This window comes from Rana temporaria, chromosome 1 (genome assembly GCF_905171775.1).
Source record: "Rana temporaria chromosome 1, aRanTem1.1, whole genome shotgun sequence".
NCBI lineage: Eukaryota > Metazoa > Chordata > Amphibia > Anura > Ranidae > Rana > Rana temporaria.
In genome coordinates, this window is record NC_053489.1 from 526,845,489 (window position 1) to 526,865,404 (window position 19,916).

At 44.9% G+C, this 19,916-nt stretch overlaps 1 protein-coding gene across 1 annotated transcript in view; it reads right to left on the bottom strand.

Annotated features, from left to right (window-relative positions):
• The window catches only part of FBXW7 (F-box and WD repeat domain containing 7), a 241,703-nt gene extending 239,786 nt beyond the window's left edge, over positions 1–1,917 (bottom strand). The window contains exon 1 of the mRNA XM_040331902.1: positions 1,826–1,917. The gene's annotated coding sequence lies outside the window, so the exon portion shown is untranslated. The remainder of the gene's footprint in view (positions 1–1,825) is intronic.
• Between the last annotated feature and the right edge of the window lie 17,999 nt (positions 1,918–19,916).

Sequence of the window (19,916 nt, forward strand, 5' to 3'; positions counted from 1 at the left end):
AGAGAAACTGGTCCACATGGACCTCAACAACAGGACACAGCAAGCATATAGAAATACAGGTGAAGATACATGGGGTTGCTTTACACATCACAGGTCAAGACTAGGTATCATGTTGCCTGCGACCCTGTGTGGGGACCCAGGTGTAGCGTATGGGAGGATACGTGTGTGTGTGCAGGGGCAGATCCTGCGCTAATCAAGTGCGCGTATCCCCGCAGATGTTAAGGACCAATAGGCCCAGCCATCTCCGCAGTTTCCAAAGATTCATTTAGAGAAAGAAACAGACAGAACGAGGAGTAGAACGGCAGGAGAGAGAGGATAAGAGAGATAGCCCCGAGATATAGGGGCGGGAAGGTAAAGAAGGATAAAGTAAGAAGCAGAGGGGAAGGATAGCAGGGAGGGGGGCAGGGGGGGGGGGGGGGTAGTGCAAACCATGGGTCTGGGGGGGATCCCCATATGGCATCATTGTCACAAAACATGTCCCCAGCCCCTAAGTGCCAGGGGCCAGAGCAATTGGGCGTGGGCTGGACTGACTAACCGTCTGGACTTCCCCTCTAAGGTTCTGTCCCTCATCGGAATACCTAAAGAGGTTCCAAAGTTGCCAAGTCTTTGTGTACGTCTCCCGTCTTTGCTGACTAGTGAGGATCAAGTCCTCCATTCGACCGATATCGTCTACTTTTTAAGCCAGTGGGCAACAGTTGGCAGGTGTTGAGACTTCCAGCATAGTGGAATGCAGGCCTTGGCTGCATCTAGCAGGTGGCGCACTACCGACTTCTTGTAGGTCCATGCTGGGATGTCTGTAGCATGTAACAAAAAGAACGCCGGGTCGTCCAGTAGCACGCGGTCTGTGAACTTCTGGGTTATGCGTCGAACTTCTGTCCAGAAGTCCTGCATCCGGTTGCATGACCAAAATATGTGCAAGAGGGTACACCTCTCTTCTTGACATCGCCAACAAAGGTCAGAAGACGCCGGGAATAGTTTATGTAGCAGAGTGGGCATCCTGTACCACCGGGTAAGGATTTTGTAGTTCGTCTCTTGAACTCTGGAGCTTAGAGATAATCTTCCTTTTTTTATGTCATTGGAGGTCAGCTATCTTTAGAGATTATCAAAGCCAGTCCCTGATGACGAGCCACCAGGTCCACCCTCCAGCCTCTGAGTTTCTGCTCCTGCAGCCTCCTGGGATGCCTAACAGGGATATCACAAGAAACTGCAGGCGCAGGGACACTTCATTTTCACCCAGGCATAAAAGGATGCAGGGAAATACAAAAATACAAAAAAAAAAAACTAAGTTCTAGGCATATATAAAAGACACAAATTCAGCAGCAAAAGCATTATTATTATTATATTACAAGAATTATAATAACCTGAATTTGACCTGGTGTTAGCTTCTTGCCATGCCTGTATAGTAGGGCTGGAATGTAAGAGGAGGAATCAACACAAGGAGTCACCCAGTTCATGTGCTGACAGGAAACATGCTGATAGAAAGAGAAAGCAGACAGAGAGATGGACTCATAATTGCTGCTTTGCCTTGGACTGTCCATTCACGAAAACCTGGGCTCAGAAGAGGTGGGTTGAATAATGCTGGCCATCAAACTGAGGACATGTGAAGGTTGAAAAAAAACACTCTGGGTAAAATCTCTGTACTAAATGTAAATATTGCAACAAATGCTAGTTTTATTTTATCTTGCAATTGTCTAGTTTTATCTTATTTTTCAGCTATAGCTAGGCTTTAATAATGCTTTGCATAGCAGTGTCTGAAAAATCACAGTAAATAAATCACTCAGAACAAAATAATTTTCAATATATACAGCAATTTAGGTAAACCAACCTGCTCCAGTCGATGACCCTGTGAAGGCAGACTGATTGTGGCTCTCAGAAATAGTTTTTGGCAGTAGAAGGTAGGTAGCTTCCAGGGGTCCTGACGTCAGGAAGGGAGTAGCACATCCATGATGAGGATGGTATTCACCTTTTTCTTGAAATTTCAGCAGTCAGTTTACAGTTCATCGGATTAAGATTCAACTTCGTGCAGCAAAAAATTCTCTAACCTCACTTTTCCTTAGGATAAGAAAGTATTACCCAAAGTCTTTAAATGCGCAGCATGTGTCCACTCAGTCATGTATCCCTCAGGCTTTTCTCATGTGTGGAAGTCGGGAAACCTTGAAGTCAGGTATCCTGCGAGGGTGGAATCATTTTTCAGATATGAGCTGGAAGCTGATAACCTGTAGAGAAAGGAAATTTACGATTGAAATGTAAACACGAATACTATGCTTACCTTGGCAAAATACTTTATAGGCGTTTATGAACTAAATTACCCATCGTACTAAGACTCAAAGTTAGTAATCCAAACACTGGTAGAGTCCCTGCAAATGTTCAAGTCTCTTCACAAAATAAAGATCATTAACCTACCCCTAAAACAAAGTGAAATGCTAAAGAATGCTGAAGAGTCAAGATGTTTTATTAGTTGTACACACACACACACACACACACACACACACACATCTTGGTCGCCGAAGAAAAGGTATACATAAGACACAAGTGACAATGTCATTGTCAGGCCAAACCCCAAATCTACCTGACCCCTTAGAATCCATTCACACGTGCACGTACTGCTGTGACAACTGCTTTAATCGCACAAACAAATCGCAAACGTGTCCGATGTTTTGGCGTGATTCTGGAATCATGGTCGGAATCACATGATTCCAGTATGCTCAGGTGTGAATGGAGCCCAACTAACATTTGATTCTCAAATTTTGGAACAGGTGTTTAATTTATTAAGAGATACAAAAAAAAAAAAATACTCATAACCACAGTAAACATGCGTCTCTTTCAAATACCCAATCATTGTTAAAGGCTTTAAAAAAAAAAAAATGCAATCTACAGTGCCTTGCAAAAGTATTCACCCCTTGGCTTTTTACCTATTTTGTTACATTACAGCCTTTAGTACAATGATTTTTTTTTTTTTTATCTGAATTATATGTGATTGATCATAACACAATAGTCTAAATTGGTGAAGTAAAATTAGAAAAATATAGGCATGGGGGGGGAATAGGATAAACGAATCAATAGGGGAAACCCACAAGGTTACGACATGCGGGGAATGTGAAATGTTTTGTAAAAAGAATATTATGAATGTAACCTGTTTTTTATACATGTTGAAAAAATGTAATAAAGAGAATTAAATCTAAAAAAAGAAAAAAAAAATAGGCATAAAACTATTTTTCAGAAATAAAAAAAATGATAATTGGCATGTGCGTATGTATTCACCCCCTTTGTTATGAAGCCCATAAAAAGCTCTCGTGCAACCAGTTAGGGTCCTTTCACACGGAGCGGACCGTTTCTGTGTCCGCTCCGTGTGTCCGCCAAAGCTCAGCGGGGATCATCCGTCATCCCCGCTGAGCCGTCGGCGGATAGGGCGGTCCCCGCACACAGTGCAGAGACTGCCCTGTCTCTGCTCCGCTCTCCCCTATGGGGGATCGGATGCAGACGGACCGTCTGTCCGTCTGCATCCGATCCGTTCCGCCGGACGGAAGAAAAATATGGTTTCTTCCGTTCGCAAAAGCGGATCCCGACGGACGTGGATGGTCGGGGACGTTAGTGGATGCTCCATCCGCTAACGGACGCGATCCCATAGGGATTCATTACAAGTCCGTAAACGGACTTGTAATGAACGGACGAACGATCCGCTAGTGTGAAAGGACCCTTACCTTTAGAAGTCACATAATTGGTAAAATCATGTCCACCTGTGTGCAATCTAAGTGTCACATGATCTGTCATTACATATACACAACTTTTTGAAAGGCCCCAGAGGCGGCAACACCTAAGCAAGAGGCACCACTAACCAAACACTGCCACGAAGACCAATGAATTCTCCAAACAAGTAAGGGACAATGTTGTTGAGAAGTACAAGTCATGGTTAGGTTACAAAAAAAATTAAAATATTCAAATCTTTGATGATCCCTAGGAGCACCATCAAATGTATCATAACCAAAAGGGAAAGAACATGGCACAACAGCAAACTTGCCAAGAGACGGCAGCACATCAAAACTCAATGGACCAGGCAAGGAGAGCATTAATCAATCAGAGAGGCAGCACAGAGACCTAAGGTAACCCTGGCGGAGCTGCAGAGTTTCCCAGCAAAGACAGGAGTATCTGTACATAAGACGACAAAAAGCTGTATGCTTGAGTTGGGCTTTATGGCAGAGTGGCCAGAAGAAAGCCATTACTTTCAGCAAAAAACAAAATGGCACGTTTTGCGTTTGCGAAAAGGCACGTGGGAGACTCCAAAAAATGTATGGGAGGAAGGTGCTTGATGAGACTAAATTTAACTTCTTGGCCAAAGAAAATGCTATGTCTGGCGCAAACTCAACACATCACATCACTCAAAGAACACCATCCCCACCACAGTGAAACATGGTGGTGGCAGCATCATGCTGTGTGGATGCGTTTCAGCAGTTGGGACTGGAAAACTGGCGAGAGTTGAGGGAAAGATGGATGGTGCTAAATACAGGGATATTATTAAGCAAAACCTGTACCACTCTGTGTGTGATTTGAGGCTGGGATGAAGGTTCACCTTCCAGAAGGACAATGACCCCAAACACACTGCTAAAGCAACTTGAGTGGGTTAAGGGGAAACATGTAAATGTGTTAGAATGGCCTAGTCAAAGCCCAGACCTTAATCCAATAGAAAATCTGTGGCCAGACTTAAAGATTGCTGTTCACAAGCGCAAACCATCCAACTCAAAGCAGTTTTGCAAAGAAGAACGGGAAAAAATCCCAGTGGTAAGATGTGGCAAGCTCATAGAGACTTACCCAAAGCGACTTGGAACTGTGATAGCCGCAAAAGGTGGCTCTACAAAGTATTGACTTTAGGTGGACTTTTTCTGTTATTTTGTTCAATTTGTTGTTTGCTTCACAATAAAAAAAAAAATCTTCAAAGTTGTGGGCATGTTCTGTAGATTAAATCCTCAAACAATCCATGTTAATTTCAGGTTGTGAGACAAAACACGAAAAATTCCAAGGGGGTGAATACTTTTGCAGGGCACTGTACAACAGTGAAGTGGTGATGCAGCTGCACAGGCCTGGAGGATTAGCGTTAAAAATTGTAATATAACCCAAATTGAATTTTTTTTTTATATATTATATATATATATATATATATATATATATATATATATATATATATATATATATATATATATATATATATATATATATATATATATATACACATATATAATTAAATAGGAGGTAAACCCAGATGGGTTTTACTTCCTCTTTTGTTCCCTGCAAAGTTAAAGCATAATGGGCTAGTATGCATTGTATACTAGCCCATTATGTGCCACTTGCCTGCAAACGAAGCCAGCAACATCCCCACGTCCATCTTCATCCCTCTTCCTTCCGGGGCAATGGACTCCGGCCCTGTGAATGGCCAGAGTCATGTAACGTCATTGCTGTGCGTGAGAGCCAACAACGACGGCATGGGCCATGTAGAAAAGGCACGATCGTGCCTTTTTCTTCAGTGCACATGCGCCGTTGACGCAAGCGTATATGGTATATATCTCTTAAACTGTGCAGGTTTAGGAGATATTTCCAGTACCTACAGGTAAGCCTTATTCTAGGCTACCCTGTAGGAAAAATTGGTATGCAAGAGTTTACAACCACTTTAAGATTATCTAGAATTCGGTATGCAATAAATTGCATGCATATGAGCATACGTCTGTAAAAATGCTGGCATATTTAGTTGCCCAGAATGTGCTGGTGCTGTGTACAACTGTCCATAGACACAAATATGTGAAGGCAGTTGTATGCCACTACATGCATAAGGGCTGGTTCACACCACAAGGTCTGTAATTCCAGATGCGTTTATACATGCGCATTTTTGATATCACCCAGTGCGTCGTCCCCCCACCCCCATTTTTTATTTTATTTACCTCGGTTGCACTTTTGATACGTTTCTCATCGTTTCATACTGAAAAACTGCAACAAGTTCTACTTTTGTTGATTGTTTTGGAACACACTGCAAGGGCCATTGAAATCAATGTTACCCACCCGCCGCAGTTATACTGTGGCAGGGCGCTCCATGTAATAGTTACAGTGGGTGCACCATGTCCGCCAGCCACCCACGGTCGCTCTTCTGAATGGCAAAAATGGGGATCTGCCAAAGTAAAAAAAGCAGATGCCCGTTCTGTCAGGGTAGTACAGTGTGATTGTCTGTTCCTAGCGATCTCTCTGTACTCCCAATCAGTCCACCACCCCCAGTTATAAACCCTCACGCCTATTATCGCCTCATCTGACTTAACACCTTCGCTAACAGTGTCATTAATACAGTAATCCATGCTCAAACGCCTGTAGTAAAAAGCAGTTTATTTATTTTTTGGAGCTGCAGTGTGCATGAGCCCTAAAAGTGATCCTCCATGTAGAAGATTTTAGGTTGTGTGTGTATTTTTTACCATATACATTTTTTTTGATATGAAGGTAAACCTTTGAACTGATCAATTGAGGGTTTCATGAGTGAATAAGCACAAAAAAAAAAAAAAAAAAGTTGTCTGTGGAACTGACAGTGTAAGGTACAACATAGCATTCATGCTTCGATATACCAATAATGGGCTGATTGACTATTAGCATTTGTACAATTCTTTCATCACAAGGAAAGAATAAAGTCACTTCATGATCCTGCCTTGTGACATTTCTTACATGTATGTTAGATGGGACCCAGAAAGTCATGCACAAGACTTGACACTTTTATACAACTGTGCACAGAAAACAAGGATGTCTCTGCGATGACCTTTTCTATTCAATGTGAAAGTTGCTGTACTCAAACTTCCACCCCAGCATAAGGATTTTACTTTTTTTGCTTCACCCAATTCGAACATATTAGATGTTTTATGGGATTTTTTTATTTATTTTTTTAAGTTTACAGGCCCACAAAAAGTAATTGTATTTTAACAATGCATACTTTGAGCTATGATAAAAAGTAAGTCAGTCAGAGCAGCTCCCCAATGAGAAGAACAACAGATAGTGATGTGGTTGAGTTCAGCTGGTGTTTTCAGAGGGTGTGCGATTCTGTGTTTTGAGGGTGTGTATCAATACCAGCTCTGAACTGAGCACTGTCACAGAAAATAAAAATAACAAACAATTATCTACCACTGCCACCCATTAACCCAACGGTTACCATGCATTATACCAGAATAGTAACTATTAAAGGAGCAGTAGACAAAAAGTGTACAGAATAGAGTATAGCCTTTAAACAATCCAAAACATATTGATTCCAAATTAACACCACCTGCTAGCACTATACACTTTAAGACAAAGCATGCTTATAAAACACAAAGCAATTGACTTCCTGCCACAAGCCACAAATCGCATCCATAGTACTGCAACTAACCAGCTGATTTCAGCACTCATAGCCAACATGTAGTCATCAAACTTTTCCTAGATGAACTAATAACATAAGCTACAGTGGTTATAAATCCTAAACATTTCCTTACCTTAATGTGGCTGTAAACATCAAAAATGATCAAAGCATATCCCTAATGTGCACCTGTCTCAATTAAGAAGGCTAGGTTCACACATGTCCAGTGCCAATTTCCCCTCCATTCGCACTGCCATTTTCAAAGCAGCTGGGATTTCCACATACAGTTCAGATGCAAATCTGTCACCAGCGTCTAACAATAGCTGGTTGTTAAGGAGCGGACCGGGAAGCTGGCAGCAGCGTCCTTAACAATGGATGACTCATGAGCTGGCCGTGGAGTTCTCTGCCGACAGTGGCATGTTAAACACACACACACACCATTGCCGGCAATAAATCTGGAATGGATTTTGAGAGTAACCCGCAAACCAATTTTTCCTTTAAAAACATGCAGTGCCCCCCCAACGTCCATACCAGACCCTTATCCAAGCATGCAGCCTGGCAGGCCGGAAAAATAGCTCAGGGAGGGTTTGAGCAAGCACCGCCCCCCTCCCCTTCAAAACCATACCAGGACACATGCCCTCAACATGGGGGGGGGGCTCGGCCCCCCTGCTCCAAAGCACCTTGTCCACAGGGCCAGAACCCTACCTGGTGGTTGTGGGGGTCTGCAGGCAGGGGGCTTATCTGAATCTGTAAGCTCCCTCTAACAAGACCCCACCCCCTATGTGAATGAGTAGGAGTACACTGTACCCCTACTCATTCACCAAAAAAATGTGTCAAAAAGAATGACAGTTCTTGAGAATTCCTTTACTTGACCACTTAAGGATTGCCCCATGTACACATACTGCAGCAGAGCGGGCCTAAGCACAAACTTGTACACAACTCCTTGGGTCGGCTCTGGGGTACGCGCCGCCGGAGCCCCGCTCCAGTTGGACATAGCGGGAGCCAATAAGTAGGTCCAACAGCCGCAATGGCTGCCAGCCACCCGCGATTGTTCACAGTAGAGGCAGAATGCCTCTGTCAGAGGAAGAGAGATTTTGAGTTCCTGCTAATCAGTTTACACTTAACCCTTTGATCGCCCCTGGTGTTGACCCCTTCCCTGCCATTAATACAGTGATCATGCATTTCTTTCTTTTTTTATGCAGTTTTTACTGTATTGTTGTCACTGGTTCCCAAAGTGTGTCAGATTTGTCAGTCGTAAAAACAGTGCGTTTGTCCACACCAGTTTTTATTTTTTTGCGAAACGAGTTTACAAATCGCTTTGATGCGTTACAGTGGATGTAAACCTTCAAATATACCCAATGAAGTGAACAGCCTCAGATGATACACAGTGATGAAACAAATCCCCCTACATATCTGCTGTCTTCAGCTTTATATACTGTTTAGAAAATACAGATCGTGTTACCGATTTTTCTCTTCATGTTCAGCACTGGGAGTGGATTTATTAGCATATAGCCAATACAACTGATTGGAGGAAAGGCAACCATAATAATGGGCAGAGCTCTGCTGCAAAAAGGCAAGCTGTCTGCTCATTTATAGCAACCTCCCACCGCACAAACTTCAGGCTGCTTTTATCTCCAGTGCCAAATAGCTTGTCAGAAGTTATCAGGCTACAGAGCAGGAGAAAAACCACGGGACTCAGTGCTTTGGAGACAGATAGGAAAAAACACTACACATATATTTGCCCAGCTCAAATTTCATGAAAATCGGGTTTACATCCACTTTAATATTAAACCCGAATTCCACAATACACTAAAAATACATGATCCCTCCCTGAACATAATGCTATTAGGTTTTTAAAACTTTCCTCTCTACTTATCTGTACATCTTTAAGTTCACCTTTTATAACATATTACATTTTAAATCTGTATTTAGGGTATAACAAGAACCATGTTACATGGTCATGCAGAGCTCCACCCACCTGGCAGTGTAATTTATTCACAGAATACTGTGAATGGGAGAACTACAAGTACCGACAGCCTTTGTAGCCGTTGGCCTGTAGTTCTCAATGAACTACCACGGCACTGATGAGCATTCTAGGTAGTTCACGAATGCTTCCTGTCAGTGTGTAAATGTCTGCTTGTATGAAGAATGAGCAGGCAGCTTACACTGACACTTTAAAACACAGAGAACAAATTCTCCTGCGAACGAGAGGATAATCCAAAAATCAATTGCCCATAGGGATGATACAAACAACGGTGCCACAGGCCTTGCTGCCCTTCATGGATGGGGATATCCTAGTGGCAAAAAGAAGAAAACAAGGGCGCACCATCCTAGTGTATTACCGTTTAAAAGATTTTAATACAATTTTAAAATATATACAGGGCCTACTCACAAGTTTAGAAGAATTGCAGTAAAGCTTAATCGACATAAGCTGCAAAGAGATGTAAAAAGTGAGTAACAGAAACCCTTGTGGGCAGTCACAAAATAACCGAACATAACTTCTCTTCATCCCCTTATACAAAATAAATACTTGATATTTAAAAAGTTTTGTTTCTCTCACAAAACATCTGAGCATATTATTCAGTCTTGGCAAACTGACCTCTGACAATGGCATCACCAACATTCAACTCCAGTTACTATTATTGAAAGGCAACATTGTTACACAGCCGTTTATTTTACCTGACAAAAGGCAAAGAGATGTACACACAGCACTATTGCATTTCACCTTTAACAAAGTACAGCAGTTGTAATTGCCAATAAGCAACCTGCACCTCATCTTATTTAACCACTTCCATACCGGGCCCATTCTGGCACTCCTCTACTAAAAATCCACTCATGGAATGACGCCAAAATTCGGTACTTAAAAATCTCCATAAGAGACGCTTTCATTTTATTTACAGGCTACCAGTTTAGAGTAACAGAGGTCGTCCAATGCTAGAACTGTTGCTCACACCTCACGTGTGGTTTGCACAGTGCTTACATATGTGGGTGGGATTTACATGTGCGTTCGCTTCTGTGCGTTCGCTACCATGAACAGGGGCATTTAAAAAAAAAAAATTTTTACTTTATTTTTTTTTTAAATGGATCACTTTTATTCCTATTACAAGGAATGTAAACATCCTGTGTAATAGGAATCGTTCGGGACAGGTCCTCTTTATGCAGAGATGCGGTGTCAATAAGACCCCACATCTCACCTCCAGGCTGCATGAGAAAAAAAATCACGAGCCCATGCTTACCAGCCGCGATCAGGGCCTTTGTTTATAATCACGGCCCGGACGTGACATCATAAAGTCGTGCCTGGGCCTCCAAGGGTCATAGAAATTACTGGTGACCCTTGGAGGTCTGGTCACCGGAAATCTCTACGGTTGTCATTTGGTGGTGGGCGATTCTTTCTCTGCAAAACCTTGCGGCCAAAGGAGGCATCCGCAGATGCACTCACATCCACCTTGTAAAACTTGAAAAGGTGTGGACCGACGTCCAGATTGATGTCCCACACACCTGTAAAACAGACGCCTGATGGCGGAAAACCCAAGAGGCACCAACCGCCCTGGTCAAATGCGCCGTAACCAGAAAGGGAGGCGCCCGCCCCTTTTGGGCAAATGCCTGGAGCACGACCTGTCTGATCCACCTGAAAATGGAGGCCGACGAAACCGCCAGACCTTTCTCAGGACCATTCACTGACATGAACAGTGAGTCTGATCTCCTGAACGGAGCCGTAGCAGACAAGTACGCCCGTAGGGCTCGCACTACGTCCAAGGGAAGTAACGTGGCCTCCTTCGAGTTTTTCGGCTGAGGACATAAGGATAGTAAAACAATGTCCTCATTATAAAAGAGCCCTGCAAGACAAGGCCGCCAGATCAAAAACTCGTCTGACCGAAGGAATGGCTACTAAGAAAGACCACCCTCTGGGACAGAGAGAAAGAGGAATCCCCCGAAAGTCCTCAAACGGAGCCCTTTTGAAGCACCGAGAGGACCGAATTCAAGTCCCACGGAGGCAGTGGACACACAGGAAGGTCACGAGCCTGACCCCCTGTACAAACGTACGCACCAGGGAGTGCGTCGCCAACGGTTGCTGAAAATAAACAGCCAAGGCCGAAATCTGACCCATAACCGTACTTAAGGCGAGAGCTTGACCCACTCCCCGGTGTAGGAACAGCAGCATCTGGGGGTGTCCTTTCATCTCTGCACACGAAGAGATGTAGGCCTTCCACGTACGATGGCAAATCCTATGTGAAGTAGACTTCCGTGTAAGTAGCATAGTAGAGAACACCAATTCCGACGGACCTCGGACCTCCAGCTCCTGGCTCCCAACAGCCATGCCGTTAAAGCCAGCGACTAAAGCAGGGTGAGGGAAAAAAAAATCGGACCCTGCGACAGAAGATCTACTCTCAGGGGTAGAATCCAAGGGACGTCTGCCACCAGACGCACCAGGTCTGCGTACCAGGAAAGGCACGGCCAGAGCGACCAGGATTGTTAGCATCCCCTCCACTTCCAGTCTGCACAACAGGTGAGGGAGAAGCTTCTGAGGAGGGAAAGCGTAGATTTAGGCGATAGTGACCCCACGGTGCCACCAACGCGCCTGACGCGTCCGCCCAAGGGTCTCTTGACCTGGCCACGAAATGTGACACCTTCTGATTGAGACAGGACGCCCGAAGGTGCACACCTGGCGTGCCCCATTTTTGGCACAACTCTGAAAACACTTCCGGGTGCAATTAGGTAGTTGGCTTGCCAACTCTGCACCCCCGGAATGTACACGGTCGACAGAGCGTACCTTGTGGCTCACCAGAGGATGTGTGCAACCTCCACCACCGCGGCCGAGCTCCGCGTGCCCCCTTGATGGTAGACATACGCCACGGCCGTGGTGTTGTCGAACTGGATCCTGACCGAACGGTCCTGCAGACCCAGAAAACACTTGGGGAGACGCAGCCTGATAGCCCGGAGCTCCAGGACATTGACTGGCAGGTGGGACTCCACCTGAGTCCAGCGCCCTGGGCTGACTGGACACTCCAGAACGCCCCCAGCGGAGAGGCTGGCATCCGTCGTGACCACTGTCCGATCGTACCGGGAAATAATTTTTGCTGTGCCAAGTACCGGAGATGTACCAGCCACCACACTAGGGAGGACCTGACCAGGCGACTTCACCCAAATCTGGTAATCCAGAGACAAAGGGAGCTTGTCCCAATGTGACAGAATCTCTTTCTGTAACACTAGGGTGTGGAATTGGGCATACAGAACCGCTTCAAAAGAGGCTACCATGGGACCCAGAATTCTCTTGCAAAGGCGAAGCAACGATCACTGTTGGGTCGCAAACCGCTGCACTGCAGATTGCAGTGTCTGGAGTTCTACCGTCGGGAGAAAAAACTTGCTTCTGAGGCATCCAGGACCAACCCCAGGTATTCCAGTCGCTAGGACGGAACCAACATTGATTCCTGGACATTCAGTAGCCACCCGAATCTTTTGGAGGGGCTGGCAGGTGATGAACCCATCCTCTCCTAAGTCTGAGCTTAAAGAAGCTCTCAGGAGAAAGTCGTCCAGGTCTCCCACAATAGCGATTCCGTGCTGCCTTAGCAGGGCCAGAAGCGAGCATCATTGTGAAAACTCGCGGTGCCGAAGCCAGGCCTAAGGGGAGGGCCACAAACTGAAAATGGTCCTCTTCGACCGCAAAACGCAGAAACCTCTGGTGTTTCGCACGTATGGGAATATGCAGGTACGTGTCCTGAGTACCCAAGGACGCCATAAAGTCCCACTGATGGAGAGCCGCCACTACCGAGCGAACCATTCCATCCTGAATCCTTGCACTTTGACAAAAGAGTTAAAGGTCTTGAGGTCCAGGATTGGACGGACCCCCTCCTTTTTTGGGGACTACAAACAGATTGGAGTAAAAAACAACTGAAGGGAAAAATCTGTTTGGTGGACAAGAGAGAAACTATCTTGTATCCCGAGGAATCTACCTCACAAACCCAGCGGTCGGAAAGAGGCATCCCTACCGAGTCACGCATCCGCAAAGTCGGCCCCCCACCCGAGTGTCTGGCGGGGGCAGACCTACATGCAGAAGCAGGCTTGCGGTACCAGGTGCGCTTTTTGATCTACAGCGGGCACCTTAGCACCCTGGAAAACGTTTTCCTGCTGCACCTGGGGGCGAAAAAAAATCGCTTGGGGGAGGTAAAGGAGGCACCCTGCTTATGACAAGGCTCCTTACCCTTCCCAGATTGCGGGAGCAGAGTGCTCTTGTCCACTGTAGCATCTATAATGATGTCAACCAGGGACGCCCCAAAAGGCCGTACACCCTTCAAAAGGTAAGTCCTCCTAAGGACCCTTCAGAGGTTTGGTCCGCAGACCAACACTTTAGCCACACAAGGTGGCATAGTACCACCGCGAGGTGGAGGCCCTGGAGAGCGTATCCAGGGCCAATTCACAGACAAACTGCATGCCCTGCCCAACTGGTCAGCTAGGCCCACACAGAGCTCAGGAGCATTATGCGCCTCCAGCTCCTGTAGCAGGGACTTTGCCCGCTCGGTAATTGTCTGTGACACTAGAGCTCCGGCCAAAACCGGTCTCACTGCCGACCCCACTACTGTGAACATGGAACGGGCCACAGCCGCAGCTCTCCTAGCTGCGGGGTCCATAAAGGCGGGAGCCCCTTCCACAGGTAACGTGGTAGACTTGTTCAGTCTGGACACAGGGGGGTCCGCTGACGGAGGACTTGTTTTTTTTTTTTTTTTTTAAGTCTTCCTCAAAAGGGTAACAGACCGCAAAGTATTTTGGTACAGCAAAAACTTTCTGCGGCCGATCCTATTCCTTAAACATTATTTTGTCCAGGTATGGAACACAAGGAAACCCAAAAGGGACCGGCATCTCTGATGACTCCGCCGTCCTCAAGTTTTTGAGTATCCCGCACCGTAGTGATAAAGGCTCCAACAAAACGCCTTATCAAGCGCTGACCCTGAAGCAGAGTCATCCTCACTGACCGTGTGGGCTAAGCCTGCAACATCTGACATGACAGAGGCAGCAGCAGCCGCAGGGTCCAGTTCCGTGTCAGAGCCATCCCCAGAAGCAGGTGCATGGAGGGGGTTTTTACCCCCCTTCTGGCCATTTGTCGCTTCAATCCTGGCGCTAAAACGCCTAAGGGACTGCTGTATGGGCTCTACAGAGACCGCAGGGGCACTAAGGGTTAACTCAGGCATGGTTGGGGTAGAAGCCTCTGTTCAGACTCCATGTGGACCCACCGCTTATGCCTCCTTAGTACTGCAAGGCAGACACCCAACAGTCACTCTCCCGGTTGCAAAACAGAGGGCAGGGGACCCCCAGGGAACTTAGCACTCGACCCGGTTGTAGTGTTAGCTGAAGCGCTGAGAAGTGCTGGCTGCGCTGCGCTGTCCCTCAGGAAGCTATTCGCTGGCTTTTGCTGCGCTATTACAGGCACTAGAGGCCAAGACTTATCCAAGATGACCGCTGCATGCAGGAAAAACAGCATGCGGGCCACAAGAAAATGGGAGCCGACCTATACACACCGCGTCTGCGGCAAAATGGCAGCCATACACGCGTTTAAAAACACACAGTGACACAGCAGAAAGACACAGCCCAGCACATACAGCAACTCCCCCAACAAAAACAACAGCACCTTACAGTACACTGTCCCTGGTAGTGACAGAACCCCAGGAGGGCCCCCCCCTTACAGCCGCCACCCAGCATGGGGAAGGAGGGAGAGGAAGAGAGAGGAAAGCAGGGCGGACCCTCATTCGACCTCCCCAAGGAAAGCACCAGCCATACCCCCTTGCCAAGGCAAGGGGCCACTACTTACCCATCCTGGAGCAACGGGGCATGTCGTGGACGACCCAGAGCTGAGGGCCGGCACACGCTCGATGGCAGAGCATGGGGGGACTACAAGGATCAAGATCCAACCTGTCACCCAGACGGCAGCTGATAGAAGATATCAGAAACAAAAATGCAGAAACAAAAATGCAGGAACAAAAATGCAGGAACAAAACAAAATAAAAGCGAAAAAAAAAAAGAAAAAAAATATCTCAAAAAAATTCCAGAGTACATGGACTCCAGAAGGCCATGTCTACTCCTGAGGCTAGGCAGAAAAAACTCAAAAGTGTTTTAACACTTGAAGTGCTGTTTTTTCTGCCTAGTCTCTCCTGAAAGGAAGGACATAACACCCCAAGGTCAATTGCTGCTGTGTCCGTCCATGAACGGAAGAGAAAAGAGGATATTTGAATGATGCTTGTAGCTGCAGGCATCATTCAGATATCCCCACTGAAAGTCAAGGATGTCATGCGACGGCCTTGGGCTGGAAGTGGTAAAAGGACAGATTTCTCGTAAAGTCACACAATTCTACTACTTTGGTGAAATATATTTCTACATTTTGAAGGCAGAAAAAGAACTTCATATGGTAAGTAAACTATTTCAAACCTGCAGAGGGCATATAGTCACATTGCAACGTAGCAGTACTCCCTGACCCTTTAGGATTCTCACTTGTTCCCCAGGCAATCTGATAGTCTGATCTGATAGTATTACACTAAGGCTGCATTCACACCTGAGCGTAGGGCGTTCGGTCGTTTTTTCGGGCGTTTTTTTTCGCGCGTATTCATGCTTATTTGCGCGTTTGCATACAGCGTCGTGCAACGTTTTTGTACTTCGGCGTTTCTTATTTTAGCCAATAGGAAAAATTATCTTTTCATCACTTGTTGCTATGTTGGTAGATTTTTTTTAATCTTCTGCATGGGCGACAAGTTCTATTGATTAAAACGACGAAACGCCCATAGCAAACGCCCGTTGTCGCGCAATACGCGCGTTTCCCATTACTTTCTATGGGGGAAAAAAAAACGCTCAAACATTGGGTAAAATGTATGTACATAAAATATTAGCCTACTAATATACATCTACAGTGTGTAGGGGAAAGAATACAAAACTAGCTGCATTGGACTGGAAGGTAGAGAAGTCACGTATGCTATTGTACACAGGAATGTGTTACTGACAAACAATAACATAATGCATGAGTGGCTGTGTGCTGCCCCAGACCACAGCGTTTGCTATGCATTAATCTGGGCCTGCATACAAGAAAGAGCATTACATATCAGGGGTTATTTATTAAAAGGCAAATCCACTTGCAATACAAGTGCAGTTGCTGTAAATCTGAGGGGGAAGATCTGAAATGAGGGGAAGCTCCGCTGATTTTATTATCCAATCATGTACAAGCTAAAATGCTGGGGTTTTTTTTCCTTGCATATGCCCCTCAGATCTACAGCGACTGCACTTTGCACTTGAGGTGCAAAGTGGATTTGCCTTTAGTAAATAACCCCCATAGAAAGGATACACACACACACGTGGAAAAACATTTGGTATGAGAAGTATGTCAAGACTGCTTAAAACATAAAAGCACACTTCCAAAAAAGTTGTTACACTGTGTAAAATCTACATAAAAACAGAGTGAAATGTTTTTTTGAAACGCTTAAAAACCCATATTTTATTCACGCTAAAAAACAAATCAAATGTTAAGGTAAATATAGGTAATTTTGAAATTGATGCCAGCAACACATCTCAAAAAAGTTGGAACAGGGCAACAAAAAGCTGGCAAAGTAAGTGGTACTAAAGCAAGCTGGAAGAACATTTTGCAACTAATTAGGTTAATTGGCAAAAGGTCAGTAACATGATTGGGTATAAAAAGAGCATCTTAGAGAGTTATTCACTTTGCACTTCAAGTGCAAAGTGCACTTGAAAGTGCAATCGCTGTAGATCCGAGGGGGGACATGCATGGAAAATAAAAAACAGAATTTTAGCTTGCACATCATTGGATATTAAAATCAGCAGAGCTTCCCCTTGGATTTACAGCGACTGCACTTTCAGTGCAATTTCAAGTGCACTTTGCATGAGCGTGAGAGTGACTGCTGTGCATGATGTCATAAGCCTAGGCTAATGACCAGAAAACTAACAAGTGGGCTATACAAGGTATTTACTGGCAGAAAGATTTAATAGATAGGAAGTTGAAAAAATTACTTTAGGTCCGCTTTAAATATATTGCCATCTACAGCAAGGTTTCTCAACTCGATTCCTCAAGGCACACCAACAGGTCATGTTTTCAGGATTTCCCTCAGATGAAAACTCCAGACTGGATTATGCATATGCCCTTTATCTCGGACTCCCAAAGTACCAAATCGCTCGTCTGCAAGTCGTTCAAAATACGGCCGCCAGACTTGTGACTGAGAAAAAACCCTGGGAATCAATCTCACCTTCACTGAGAACTCTTCATTCTTCAAGACAGAATTGCTTTTAAAGCACTCTGTCTAACACATATATGTATCCATAGGAATGCTCCCCATTATCTATGCGAAAAAATAAAAGCTCATAATCCCAATCGCGTATTGCGATCCACCAATCAAAATCTACTCCAGATACCGAAAGCCAACCACAAATCCAAAGGAGATAGAAGATTCGCGGTCCAAGGGCCTAGACTATGGAACGCTTTACCAACCAGCATTCGTTTGGAGGAGAACCACTTAGCATTCAGGAGAAAGATCAAAACTCATCTCTTTTGATATCAAAGGAGACAGGAACAACAAGCGCCCAGCGGCGATTTAGTTCGCATGTGCCGCGCTATATAAGTTTTCATTCATTCATTCATGAAACGACTGTGGCAATTACTAAAAGCAGTGAAACTGATCAAATTGCCTGTGCAAAATAACGGAGAGCGTGAAAACATGACCTGTTGGGGTGCCTTGAGGAGTGGAGTTGAGAAACACTGATCTACAGTACATGTCATCAAAAGATTAAAATTATCTGGAGAAATCTCATGGGACAAGGTTGAAACACAATATTGGATACTGGTAATCATTGGGCCCTTCGACGAAAATAGGAGCAATTCTGTGATGAACCTCACTGCATGGACTCACTGTCTGTGAACATAGTTAACTGTGCCAACCAAACATGCAAGTTAAAGCTCTATCATGCAAAGAAGTCATCTAAACATGATCCAGAAACACTATTGACTTCTCTGGTCCAAAGCTCATTTAAAATGGTTCATTGCAAAGTGGAAAACTGTTCTGCTGCCAGACAAATCGAAATTTGACATTCTATTTTGGCAACCGTAGGCACTGCATCCCCTGGACTAATAGGGAGAATGACCTTACAGCTTTTTATCAGCACTCGGTTCAAAAGCCTGCATCTCCAATAGCATGGGGTGCATTAGTGCATATGGATTGGGCAGCTTGCACATCTAAAGAGAGTAAGAGACATCATCAATGTTGAAATATATATAGTGATCCAGGTGACATCTTTTTCAGGAAAGGCCTTGCATATTCCAGCAGGATAGTGCTAAACTGTATCTTCGACAACAGCATGGCTTCATAGTAGAAGAGTCTGGGTGCTTAATTGGCCTGCTTGCAACCCTGACTGTTCACCAATTGCAAATATTTGGCACATCTTGAAAAGAAAGCTATGACAAAGAACCAGGACTGTTGATGAGTTAGAATCCTAGTTTTGGCCAGAATGAGACAACATTGCTCTCCAAATACACCAGCAACTGGTCTCCTCTGGACATTTACAGAGAGTTAAAGAGGAAGTAAACCCTCTGAAAGTTTTCCTAAAAAAAAAAAAAAACTGCAAGAGAAAGACATAATGAGCTAGTATGCATAGCATACTAGCTCATTATGAATTACTTACCCGAGATCGAAGCCCCTGCAGCGACCCTTGTTCCTCTCCTCCGGGTATCGCTGCTCCGGCGCTGTGACTGGCCAGAGCAGCGATGACGTCATTCCCGCGCATGCGAGCCGTCAGAGATGGCACGGTCCCATTCATTAATGGCACGCTCAGTGCTCATGGCGCCGTAGACATCGGTGCAGTCTTTCTGCAAATATCGTGTAGGTTAAGGAGATATTTCTTGCACCTACAGGTAAGCCTTAATATAGGCTTACCTGTAGGGCCAAGTGGTTTGTAGGGGTTTACAACCACTTTAAAAGAAGAAGAAGAGGGGATCTCCCCTCTACCCTTCACTTCTCCTATATATATGCCAAGGGGCTTCAATAGGTGATGGAGAGGAAGTCTAAATGAAAATAAACACAATGGTGAAATTCTTCCCATATGATGGCACAGAGTACAGGAACAGGTTGACTGCTGAAAATCTCACACTAGACATGTGGTAAACAAATGGGGTATGCTTACCAGAACTGGTGGACTTATCTGTTATAGAACAGTGGGTCAAGCAAGCGTAAGATCAAAAGATCTGGATCCGGATCAGCATAGAGGGACTACCTTGGTTCCCAAAGGTCTGGATGAATTCTGCAGAGAGTGGTCAGATGCAACTCACACTTCTTCCTCTAGCAGGTGAATATCAGAGTAGATCTGAGCAAGCTCCAAATGAAATAAAAAAGAGACAAAAAGGAAAATGCTCCCAATGGTGCAGGTCACAAAAACAATGATTGTTTATTAATAAAATTGTCATGCAAAGACAAAGTAAAAAGTGATCACAGTAGAACTAATAAAAAGCAATGTGGGGTGCAGTACTGTGATCACTTTTTACTTTGTCTTTGCATGACAGTTTAAAGGAGTTCTCCAAGCTAAAACTTTTAAC